The following is a 9,487-nucleotide window of genomic DNA, read 5'->3' on the forward strand; positions in this document are numbered from 1 at the left end:
CGTGGAGTGCAATGTCAATCCTGAGCATCTCGCAGCTGCATCTCGAGACGATCGTGGTAAATATCGCTTCGTGCAAGCGTCAGCGTAGCGTCAGTCGAGCAAAGTCGAGACAAGTCAAGCTGAGAGATGTTGCACAGTTAATTAAACGGTACGCGACGCAGACAACGCTTTTCCAAGTGTCGCACGTCACGCAGCAGAGTGGCGCAGTGGAAGCGTGCTGGGCCCATAACCCAGAGGTCCGTGGATCGAAACCACGCTCTGCTAAAATTATTCTTTTTCTTGGGTGCTTCGAGCTCGATCATTAAGCCTGGGGTGCGCTGACTCAGCGTCAACAGCAAACCCTGTAAGTTCTGAAACGACGACGACGTCGTGTGGAGAATACGAGAAACACTTCCTAAGACGCAGAGTTTCTTACGATTCTGCAGCAACTACATTTCTCGATCACAACGTTAATGTCTTTTCGGGCCACACGTGCAACTTTCGCGATATAAAAATCGCACCTCCCCGGCGGGGAATCGAACACCGGTCTCCCGCGTGACAGGCGGGGATACTAACCACTATACTACCGAGGAATACGCAATCGGTACGCACAACGCACGCACACTTATGCTTCTCAAGTAGGTGATTCATCTCAAATCTAGCGTCCCGATGCTTTCAGAGTCAGCTGCTACGAAATAAGAGTATGCCCCAGGTGAGGCTCGAACTCACAACCCCGGCATTGCTCACGGCTACTGCCTTATAAGTACCGTGCGCTAACCAATTGCGCCACTGGGGCTACAGCAGGGTGCTTTCAGTTAGCGGTATTTGCTTTGCTGCCAACCTGTTGTGGCTACCGACCCATCATACGACCGTCACCTGCGGCCATACTGCGACTTTAGCACCTGGCTACGGATGCTTCATACGATTCTTGCTTCATATGCTACACTTACAAGCATATCAACCGCTTGTCATCACCGAAAAATTGCAGAAAAACGCGCGCCTTGCCTTCTGCTACCTGTCCAACAGCGAGGGCAGATGTGTGGCAAGCTCTAAGCTATGCAGGCGCACCGTGGCCGAGCAGCTGGAGGAGAGATGCCTTCCTTGGCAGCTCCCTGCAGAGTGCGGAAGACCAGAGTGGCCGCGCCGCCGTTGTCAGTGGACGACACGCAGTTGCCGAGCCACGGAGAACACGTTGCTCTGCGATGTGTACCCGCCTCATATGACGAAAGGCGACCAGTGGCCCTGTGGCGCAACGGATAACGCGTCTGACTACGGATCAGAAGATTCCAGGTTCGAATCCTGGCAGGGTCGGCATTTTGTTAGTTGCGGGCGCGTAGCTAGGCAGTGCATTCGAATGTTTCCACCTGCGTGGAGTGCAATGTCAATCCTGAGCATCTCGCAGCTGCATCTCGAGACGATCGTGGTAAATATCGCTTCGTGCAAGCGTCAGCGTAGCGTCAGTCGAGCAAAGTCGAGACAAGTCAAGCTGAGAGATGTTGCACAGTTAATTAAACGGTACGCGACGCAGACAACGCTTTTCCAAGTGTCGCACGTCACGCAGCAGAGTGGCGCAGTGGAAGCGTGCTGGGCCCATAACCCAGAGGTCCGTGGATCGAAACCACGCTCTGCTAAAATTATTCTTTTTCTTGGGTGCTTCGAGCTCGATCATTAAGCCTGGGGTGCGCTGACTCAGCGTCAACAGCAAACCCTGTAAGTTCTGAAACGACGACGACGTCGTGTGGAGAATACGAGAAACACTTCCTAAGACGCAGAGTTTCTTACGATTCTGCAGCAACTACATTTCTCGATCACAACGTTAATGTCTTTTCGGGCCACACGTGCAACTTTCGCGATATAAAAATCGCACCTCCCCGGCGGGGAATCGAACCCCGGTCTCCCGCGTGACAGGCGGGGATACTAACCACTATACTACCGAGGAATACGCAATCGGTACGCACAACGCACGCACACTTATGCTTCTCAAGTAGGTGATTCATCTCAAATCTAGCGTCCCGATGCTTTCAGAGTCAGCTGCTACGAAATAAAAGTATGCCCCAGGTGAGGCTCGAACTCACAACCCCGGCATTGCTCACGGCTACTGCCTTATAAGTACCGTGCGCTAACCAATTGCGCCACTGGGGCTTCAGCAGGGTGCTTTCAGTTAGCGGTATTTGCTTTGCTGCCAACCTGTTGTGGCTACCGACCCATCATACGACCGTCACCTGCGGCCATACTGCGACTTTAGCACCTGGCTACGGATGCTTCATACGATTCTTGCTTCATATGCTACACTTACAAGCATATCAACCGCTTGTCATCACCGAAAAATTGCAGAAAAACGCGCGCCTTGCCTTCTGCTACCTGTCCAACAGCGAGGGCAGATGTGTGGCAAGCTCTAAGCTATGCAGGCGCACCGTGGCCGAGCAGCTGGAGGAGAGATGCCTTCCTTGGCAGCTCCCTGCAGAGTGCGGAAGACCAGAGTGGCCGCGCCGCCGTTGTCAGTGGACGACACGCAGTTGCCGAGCCACGGAGAACACGTTGCTCTGCGATGTGTACCCGCCTCATATGACGAAAGGCGACCAGTGGCCCTGTGGCGCAACGGATAACGCGTCTGACTACGGATCAGAAGATTCCAGGTTCGAATCCTGGCAGGGTCGGCATTTTGTTAGTTGCGGGCGCGTAGCTAGGCAGTGCATTCGAATGTTTCCACCTGCGTGGAGTGCAATGTCAATCCTGAGCATCTCGCAGCTGCATCTCGAGACGATCGTGGTAAATATCGCTTCGTGCAAGCGTCAGCGTAGCGTCAGTCGAGCAAAGTCGAGACAAGTCAAGCTGAGAGATGTTGCACAGTTAATTAAACGGTACGCGACGCAGACAACGCTTTTCCAAGTGTCGCACGTCACGCAGCAGAGTGGCGCAGTGGAAGCGTGCTGGGCCCATAACCCAGAGGTCCGTGGATCGAAACCACGCTCTGCTAAAATTATTCTTTTTCTTGGGTGCTTCGAGCTCGATCATTAAGCCTGGGGTGCGCTGCCTCAGCGTCAACAGCAAACCCTGTAAGTTCTGAAACGACGACGACGTCGTGTGGAGAATACGAGAAACACTTCCTAAGACGCAGAGTTTCTTACGATTCTGCAGCAACTACATTTCTCGATCACAACGTTAATGTCTTTTCGGGCCACACGTGCAACTTTCGCGATATAAAAATCGCACCTCCACGGCGGGGAATCGAACCCCGGTCTCCCACGTGACAGGCGGGGATACTAACCACTATACTACCGAGGAATACGCAATCGGTACGCACAACGCACGCACACTTATGCTTCTCAAGTAGGTGATTCATCTCGAATCTAGCGTCCCGATGCTTTCAGAGTCAGCTGCTACGAAATAAAAGTATGCCCCAGGTGAGGCTCGAACTCACAACCCCGGCATTGCTCACGGCTACTGCCTTATAAGTACCGTGCGCTAACCAATTGCGCCACTGGGGCTACAGCAGGGTGCTTTCAGTTAGCGGTATTTGCTTTGCTGCCAACCTGTTGTGGCTACAGACCCATCATACGACCGTCACCTGCGGCCATACTGCGACTTTAGCACCTGGCTACGGATGCTTCATACGATTCTTGCTTCATATGCTACACTTACAAGCATATCAACCGCTTGTCATCACCGAAAAATTGCAGAAAAACGCGCGCCTTGCCTTCTGCTACCTGTCCAACAGCGAGGGCAGATGTGTGGCAAGCTCTAAGCTATGCAGGCGCACCGTGGCCGAGCAGCTGGAGGAGAGATGCCTTCCTTGGCAGCTCCCTGCAGAGTGCGGAAGACCAGAGTGGCCGCGCCGCCGTTGTCAGTGGACGACACGCAGTTGCCGAGCCACGGAGAACACGTTGCTCTGCGATGTGTACCCGCCTCATATGACGAAAGGCGACCAGTGGCCCTGTGGCGCAACGGATAACGCGTCTGACTACGGATCAGAAGATTCCAGGTTCGAATCCTGGCAGGGTCGGCATTTTGTTAGTTGCGGGCGCGTAGCTAGGCAGTGCATTCGAATGTTTCCACCTGCGTGGAGTGCAATGTCAATCCTGAGCATCTCGCAGCTGCATCTCGAGACGATCGTGGTAAATATCGCTTCGTGCAAGCGTCAGCGTAGCGTCAGTCGAGCAAAGTCGAGACAAGTCAAGCTGAGAGATGTTGCACAGTTAATTAAACGGTACGCGACGCAGACAACGCTTTTCCAAGTGTCGCACGTCACGCAGCAGAGTGGCGCAGTGGAAGCGTGCTGGGCCCATAACCCAGAGGTCCGTGGATCGAAACCACGCTCTGCTAAAATTATTCTTTTTCTTGGGTGCTTCGAGCTCGATCATTAAGCCTGGGGTGCGCTGCCTCAGCGTCAACAGCAAACCCTGTAAGTTCTGAAACGACGACGACGTCGTGTGGAGAATACGAGAAACACTTCCTAAGACGCAGAGTTTCTTACGATTCTGCAGCAACTACATTTCTCGATCACAACGTTAATGTCTTTTCGGGCCACACGTGCAACTTTCGCGATATAAAAATCGCACCTCCACGGCAGGGAATCGAACCCCGGTCTCCCACGTGACAGGCGGGGATACTAACCACTATACTACCGAGGAATACGCAATCGGTACGCACAACGCACGCACACTTATGCTTCTCAAGTAGGTGATTCATCTCGAATCTAGCGTCCCGATGCTTTCAGAGTCAGCTGCTACGAAATAAAAGTATGCCCCAGGTGAGGCTCGAACTCACAACCCCGGCATTGCTCACGGCTACTGCCTTATAAGTACCGTGCGCTAACCAATTGCGCCACTGGGGCTACAGCAGGGTGCTTTCAGTTAGCGGTATTTGCTTTGCTGCCAACCTGTTGTGGCTACAGACCCATCATACGACCGTCACCTGCGGCCATACTGCGACTTTAGCACCTGGCTACGGATGCTTCATACGATTCTTGCTTCATATGCTACACTTACAAGCATATCAACCGCTTGTCATCACCGAAAAATTGCAGAAAAACGCGCGCCTTGCCTTCTGCTACCTGTCCAACAGCGAGGGCAGATGTGTGGCAAGCTCTAAGCTATGCAGGCGCACCGTGGCCGAGCAGCTGGAGGAGAGATGCCTTCCTTGGCAGCTCCCTGCAGAGTGCGGAAGACCAGAGTGGCCGCGCCGCCGTTGTCAGTGGACGACACGCAGTTGCCGAGCCACGGAGAACACGTTGCTCTGCGATGTGTACCCGCCTCATATGACGAAAGGCGACCAGTGGCCCTGTGGCGCAACGGATAACGCGTCTGACTACGGATCAGAAGATTCCAGGTTCGAATCCTGGCAGGGTCGGCATTTTGTTAGTTGCGGGCGCGTAGCTAGGCAGTGCATTCGAATGTTTCCACCTGCGTGGAGTGCAATGTCAATCCTGAGCATCTCGCAGCTGCATCTCGAGACGATCGTGGTAAATATCGCTTCGTGCAAGCGTCAGCGTAGCGTCAGTCGAGCAAAGTCGAGACAAGCCAAGCTGAGAGATGTTGCACAGTTAATTAAACGGTACGCGACGCAGACAACGCTTTTCCAAGTGTCGCACGTCACGCAGCAGAGTGGCGCAGTGGAAGCGTGCTGGGCCCATAACCCAGAGGTCCGTGGATCGAAACCACGCTCTGCTAAAATTATTCTTTTTCTTGGGTGCTTCGAGCTCGATCATTAAGCCTGGGGTGCGCTGACTCAGCGTCAACAGCAAACCCTGTAAGTTCTGAAACGACGACGACGTCGTGTGGAGAATACGAGAAACACTTCCTAAGACGCAGAGTTTCTTACGATTCTGCAGCAACTACATTTCTCGATCACAACGTTAATGTCTTTTCGGGCCACACGTGCAACTTTCGCGATATAAAAATCGCACCTCCCCGGCGGGGAATCGAACCCCGGTCTCCCGCGTGACAGGCGGGGATACTAACCACTATACTACCGAGGAATACGCAATCGGTACGCACAACGCACGCACACTTATGCTTCTCAAGTAGGTGATTCATCTCAAATCTAGCGTCCCGATGCTTTCAGAGTCAGCTGCTACGAAATAAAAGTATGCCCCAGGTGAGGCTCGAACTCACAACCCCGGCATTGCTCACGGCTACTGCCTTATAAGTACCGTGCGCTAACCAATTGCGCCACTGGGGCTACAGCAGGGTGCTTTCAGTTAGCGGTATTTGCTTTGCTGCCAACCTGTTGTGGCTACCGACCCATCATACGACCGTCACCTGCGGCCATACTGCGACTTTAGCACCTGGCTACGGATGCTTCATACGATTCTTGCTTCATATGCTACACTTACAAGCATATCAACCGCTTGTCATCACCGAAAAATTGCAGAAAAACGCGCGCCTTGCCTTCTGCTACCTGTCCAACAGCGAGGGCAGATGTGTGGCAAGCTCTAAGCTATGCAGGCGCACCGTGGCCGAGCAGCTGGAGGAGAGATGCCTTCCTTGGCAGCTCCCTGCAGAGTGCGGAAGACCAGAGTGGCCGCGCCGCCGTTGTCAGTGGACGACACGCAGTTGCCGAGCCACGGAGAACACGTTGCTCTGCGATGTGTACCCGCCTCATATGACGAAAGGCGACCAGTGGCCCTGTGGCGCAACGGATAACGCGTCTGACTACGGATCAGAAGATTCCAGGTTCGAATCCTGGCAGGGTCGGCATTTTGTTAGTTGCGGGCGCGTAGCTAGGCAGTGCATTCGAATGTTTCCACCTGCGTGGAGTGCAATGTCAATCCTGAGCATCTCGCAGCTGCATCTCGAGACGATCGTGGTAAATATCGCTTCGTGCAAGCGTCAGCGTAGCGTCAGTCGAGCAAAGTCGAGACAAGCCAAGCTGAGAGATGTTGCACAGTTAATTAAACGGTACGCGACGCAGACAACGCTTTTCCAAGTGTCGCACGTCACGCAGCAGAGTGGCGCAGTGGAAGCGTGCTGGGCCCATAACCCAGAGGTCCGTGGATCGAAACCACGCTCTGCTAAAATTATTCTTTTTCTTGGGTGCTTCGAGCTCGATCATTAAGCCTGGGGTGCGCTGACTCAGCGTCAACAGCAAACCCTGTAAGTTCTGAAACGACGACGACGTCGTGTGGAGAATACGAGAAACACTTCCTAAGACGCAGAGTTTCTTACGATTCTGCAGCAACTACATTTCTCGATCACAACGTTAATGTCTTTTCGGGCCACACGTGCAACTTTCGCGATATAAAAATCGCACCTCCACGGCGGGGAATCGAACCCCGGTCTCCCACGTGACAGGCGGGGATACTAACCACTATACTACCGAGGAATACGCAATCGGTACGCACAACGCACGCACACTTATGCTTCTCAAGTAGGTGATTCATCTCAAATCTAGCGTCCCGATGCTTTCAGAGTCAGCTGCTACGAAATAAAAGTATGCCCCAGGTGAGGCTCGAACTCACAACCCCGGCATTGCTCACGGTTACTGCCTTATAAGTACCGTGCGCTAACCAATTGCGCCACTGGGGCTACAGCAGGGTGCTTTCAGTTAGCGGTATTTGCTTTGCTGCCAACCTGTTGTGGCTACCGACCCATCATACGACCGTCACCTGCGGCCATACTGCGACTTTAGCACCTGGCTACGGATGCTTCATACGATTCTTGCTTCATATGCTACACTTACAAGCATATCAACCGCTTGTCATCACCGAAAAATTGCAGAAAAACGCGCGCCTTGCCTTCTGCTACCTGTCCAACAGCGAGGGCAGATGTGTGGCAAGCTCTAAGCTATGCAGGCGCACCGTGGCCGAGCAGCTGGAGGAGAGATGCCTTCCTTGGCAGCTCCCTGCAGAGTGCGGAAGACCAGAGTGGCCGCGCCGCCGTTGTCAGTGGACGACACGCAGTTGCCGAGCCACGGAGAACACGTTGCTCTGCGATGTGTACCCGCCTCATATGACGAAAGGCGACCAGTGGCCCTGTGGCGCAACGGATAACGCGTGTGACTACGGATCAGAAGATTCCAGGTTCGAATCCTGGCAGGGTCGGCATTTTGTTAGTTGCGGGCGCGTAGCTAGGCAGTGCATTCGAATGTTTCCACCTGCGTGGAGTGCAATGTCAATCCTGAGCATCTCGCAGCTGCATCTCGAGACGATCGTGGTAAATATCGCTTCGTGCAAGCGTCAGCGTAGCGTCAGTCGAGCAAAGTCGAGACAAGCCAAGCTGAGAGATGTTGCACAGTTAATTAAACGGTACGCGACGCAGACAACGCTTTTCCAAGTGTCGCACGTCACGCAGCAGAGTGGCGCAGTGGAAGCGTGCTGGGCCCATAACCCAGAGGTCCGTGGATCGAAACCACGCTCTGCTAAAATTATTCTTTTTCTTGGGTGCTTCGAGCTCGATCATTAAGCCTGGGGTGCGCTGACTCAGCGTCAACAGCAAACCCTGTAAGTTCTGAAACGACGACGACGTCGTGTGGAGAATACGAGAAACACTTCCTAAGACGCAGAGTTTCTTACGATTCTGCAGCAACTACATTTCTCGATCACAACGTTAATGTCTTTTCGGGCCACACGTGCAACTTTCGCGATATAAAAATCGCACCTCCCCGGCGGGGAATCGAACCCCGGTCTCCCGCGTGACAGGCGGGGATACTAACCACTATACTACCGAGGAATACGCAATCGGTACGCACAACGCACGCACACTTATGCTTCTCAAGTAGGTGATTCATCTCAAATCTAGCGTCCCGATGCTTTCAGAGTCAGCTGCTACGAAATAAAAGTATGCCCCAGGTGAGGCTCGAACTCACAACCCCGGCATTGCTCACGGCTACTGCCTTATAAGTACCGTGCGCTAACCAATTGCGCCACTGGGGCTACAGCAGGGTGCTTTCAGTTAGCGGTATTTGCTTTGCTGCCAACCTGTTGTGGCTACCGACCCATCATACGACCGTCACCTGCGGCCATACTGCGACTTTAGCACCTGGCTACGGATGCTTCATACGATTCTTGCTTCATATGCTACACTTACAAGCATATCAACCGCTTGTCATCACCGAAAAATTGCAGAAAAACGCGCGCCTTGCCTTCTGCTACCTGTCCAACAGCGAGGGCAGATGTGTGGCAAGCTCTAAGCTATGCAGGCGCACCGTGGCCGAGCAGCTGGAGGAGAGATGCCTTCCTTGGCAGCTCCCTGCAGAGTGCGGAAGACCAGAGTGGCCGCGCCGCCGTTGTCAGTGGACGACACGCAGTTGCCGAGCCACGGAGAACACGTTGCTCTGCGATGTGTACCCGCCTCATATGACGAAAGGCGACCAGTGGCCCTGTGGCGCAACGGATAACGCGTCTGACTACGGATCAGAAGATTCCAGGTTCGAATCCTGGCAGGGTCGGCATTTTGTTAGTTGCGGGCGCGTAGCTAGGCAGTGCATTCGAATGTTTCCACCTGCGTGGAGTGCAATGTCAATCCTGAGCATCTCGCAGCTGCATCTCGAGACGATCGTGGTAAATATC

At 53.6% G+C, this 9,487-nt stretch overlaps 27 non-coding genes across 27 annotated transcripts; 14 read left to right on the plus strand and 13 right to left on the minus strand.

Annotated features, from left to right (window-relative positions):
* Positions 1-192: 192 nt before the first annotated feature.
* Trnam-cau (transfer RNA methionine (anticodon CAU)) lies at positions 193-264 on the plus strand. Its single transcript has one exon. It is a non-coding gene; the product is annotated as a tRNA-Met (tRNA).
* Positions 265-500: 236 nt separating this feature from the next.
* Positions 501-572, minus strand: Trnad-guc (transfer RNA aspartic acid (anticodon GUC)). Its single transcript has one exon. It is a non-coding gene; the product is annotated as a tRNA-Asp (tRNA).
* A 111-nt stretch (positions 573-683) lies between these two features.
* Trnai-uau (transfer RNA isoleucine (anticodon UAU)) lies at positions 684-775 on the minus strand. The gene is given in 2 exon segments: positions 684-719; positions 738-775. It is a non-coding gene; the product is annotated as a tRNA-Ile (tRNA).
* A 442-nt stretch (positions 776-1,217) lies between these two features.
* Positions 1,218-1,290, plus strand: Trnar-acg (transfer RNA arginine (anticodon ACG)). Its single transcript has one exon. It is a non-coding gene; the product is annotated as a tRNA-Arg (tRNA).
* A 248-nt stretch (positions 1,291-1,538) lies between these two features.
* On the plus strand, positions 1,539-1,610 carry Trnam-cau (transfer RNA methionine (anticodon CAU)). The gene has a single exon. It is a non-coding gene; the product is annotated as a tRNA-Met (tRNA).
* A 236-nt stretch (positions 1,611-1,846) lies between these two features.
* Positions 1,847-1,918, minus strand: Trnad-guc (transfer RNA aspartic acid (anticodon GUC)). Its single transcript has one exon. It is a non-coding gene; the product is annotated as a tRNA-Asp (tRNA).
* A 111-nt stretch (positions 1,919-2,029) lies between these two features.
* Positions 2,030-2,121, minus strand: Trnai-uau (transfer RNA isoleucine (anticodon UAU)). The gene is given in 2 exon segments: positions 2,030-2,065; positions 2,084-2,121. It is a non-coding gene; the product is annotated as a tRNA-Ile (tRNA).
* A 442-nt stretch (positions 2,122-2,563) lies between these two features.
* Trnar-acg (transfer RNA arginine (anticodon ACG)) lies at positions 2,564-2,636 on the plus strand. The gene has a single exon. It is a non-coding gene; the product is annotated as a tRNA-Arg (tRNA).
* A 248-nt stretch (positions 2,637-2,884) lies between these two features.
* Trnam-cau (transfer RNA methionine (anticodon CAU)) lies at positions 2,885-2,956 on the plus strand. The gene has a single exon. It is a non-coding gene; the product is annotated as a tRNA-Met (tRNA).
* A 236-nt stretch (positions 2,957-3,192) lies between these two features.
* Trnad-guc (transfer RNA aspartic acid (anticodon GUC)) lies at positions 3,193-3,264 on the minus strand. Its single transcript has one exon. It is a non-coding gene; the product is annotated as a tRNA-Asp (tRNA).
* A 111-nt stretch (positions 3,265-3,375) lies between these two features.
* Trnai-uau (transfer RNA isoleucine (anticodon UAU)) lies at positions 3,376-3,467 on the minus strand. The gene is given in 2 exon segments: positions 3,376-3,411; positions 3,430-3,467. It is a non-coding gene; the product is annotated as a tRNA-Ile (tRNA).
* Positions 3,468-3,909: 442 nt separating this feature from the next.
* Trnar-acg (transfer RNA arginine (anticodon ACG)) lies at positions 3,910-3,982 on the plus strand. The gene has a single exon. It is a non-coding gene; the product is annotated as a tRNA-Arg (tRNA).
* A 248-nt stretch (positions 3,983-4,230) lies between these two features.
* On the plus strand, positions 4,231-4,302 carry Trnam-cau (transfer RNA methionine (anticodon CAU)). Its single transcript has one exon. It is a non-coding gene; the product is annotated as a tRNA-Met (tRNA).
* Positions 4,303-4,721: 419 nt separating this feature from the next.
* Trnai-uau (transfer RNA isoleucine (anticodon UAU)) lies at positions 4,722-4,813 on the minus strand. Its single transcript is given in 2 exon segments — positions 4,722-4,757; positions 4,776-4,813. It is a non-coding gene; the product is annotated as a tRNA-Ile (tRNA).
* A 442-nt stretch (positions 4,814-5,255) lies between these two features.
* On the plus strand, positions 5,256-5,328 carry Trnar-acg (transfer RNA arginine (anticodon ACG)). The gene has a single exon. It is a non-coding gene; the product is annotated as a tRNA-Arg (tRNA).
* Positions 5,329-5,576: 248 nt separating this feature from the next.
* Positions 5,577-5,648, plus strand: Trnam-cau (transfer RNA methionine (anticodon CAU)). The gene has a single exon. It is a non-coding gene; the product is annotated as a tRNA-Met (tRNA).
* Positions 5,649-5,884: 236 nt separating this feature from the next.
* Positions 5,885-5,956, minus strand: Trnad-guc (transfer RNA aspartic acid (anticodon GUC)). Its single transcript has one exon. It is a non-coding gene; the product is annotated as a tRNA-Asp (tRNA).
* Positions 5,957-6,067: 111 nt separating this feature from the next.
* On the minus strand, positions 6,068-6,159 carry Trnai-uau (transfer RNA isoleucine (anticodon UAU)). Its single transcript is given in 2 exon segments — positions 6,068-6,103; positions 6,122-6,159. It is a non-coding gene; the product is annotated as a tRNA-Ile (tRNA).
* A 442-nt stretch (positions 6,160-6,601) lies between these two features.
* On the plus strand, positions 6,602-6,674 carry Trnar-acg (transfer RNA arginine (anticodon ACG)). Its single transcript has one exon. It is a non-coding gene; the product is annotated as a tRNA-Arg (tRNA).
* Positions 6,675-6,922: 248 nt separating this feature from the next.
* On the plus strand, positions 6,923-6,994 carry Trnam-cau (transfer RNA methionine (anticodon CAU)). The gene has a single exon. It is a non-coding gene; the product is annotated as a tRNA-Met (tRNA).
* A 236-nt stretch (positions 6,995-7,230) lies between these two features.
* Trnad-guc (transfer RNA aspartic acid (anticodon GUC)) lies at positions 7,231-7,302 on the minus strand. The gene has a single exon. It is a non-coding gene; the product is annotated as a tRNA-Asp (tRNA).
* Positions 7,303-7,413: 111 nt separating this feature from the next.
* Trnai-uau (transfer RNA isoleucine (anticodon UAU)) lies at positions 7,414-7,505 on the minus strand. The gene is given in 2 exon segments: positions 7,414-7,449; positions 7,468-7,505. It is a non-coding gene; the product is annotated as a tRNA-Ile (tRNA).
* Positions 7,506-7,947: 442 nt separating this feature from the next.
* On the plus strand, positions 7,948-8,020 carry Trnar-acg (transfer RNA arginine (anticodon ACG)). The gene has a single exon. It is a non-coding gene; the product is annotated as a tRNA-Arg (tRNA).
* Positions 8,021-8,268: 248 nt separating this feature from the next.
* On the plus strand, positions 8,269-8,340 carry Trnam-cau (transfer RNA methionine (anticodon CAU)). Its single transcript has one exon. It is a non-coding gene; the product is annotated as a tRNA-Met (tRNA).
* Positions 8,341-8,576: 236 nt separating this feature from the next.
* Positions 8,577-8,648, minus strand: Trnad-guc (transfer RNA aspartic acid (anticodon GUC)). The gene has a single exon. It is a non-coding gene; the product is annotated as a tRNA-Asp (tRNA).
* Positions 8,649-8,759: 111 nt separating this feature from the next.
* Trnai-uau (transfer RNA isoleucine (anticodon UAU)) lies at positions 8,760-8,851 on the minus strand. The gene is given in 2 exon segments: positions 8,760-8,795; positions 8,814-8,851. It is a non-coding gene; the product is annotated as a tRNA-Ile (tRNA).
* A 442-nt stretch (positions 8,852-9,293) lies between these two features.
* Positions 9,294-9,366, plus strand: Trnar-acg (transfer RNA arginine (anticodon ACG)). The gene has a single exon. It is a non-coding gene; the product is annotated as a tRNA-Arg (tRNA).
* The last annotated feature ends 121 nt before the right edge of the window (positions 9,367-9,487 follow it).

The sequence above is a fragment of the Schistocerca cancellata genome, chromosome 9 (assembly GCF_023864275.1).
Source record: "Schistocerca cancellata isolate TAMUIC-IGC-003103 chromosome 9, iqSchCanc2.1, whole genome shotgun sequence".
Taxonomy (NCBI): Eukaryota; Metazoa; Arthropoda; class Insecta; order Orthoptera; family Acrididae; genus Schistocerca; species Schistocerca cancellata.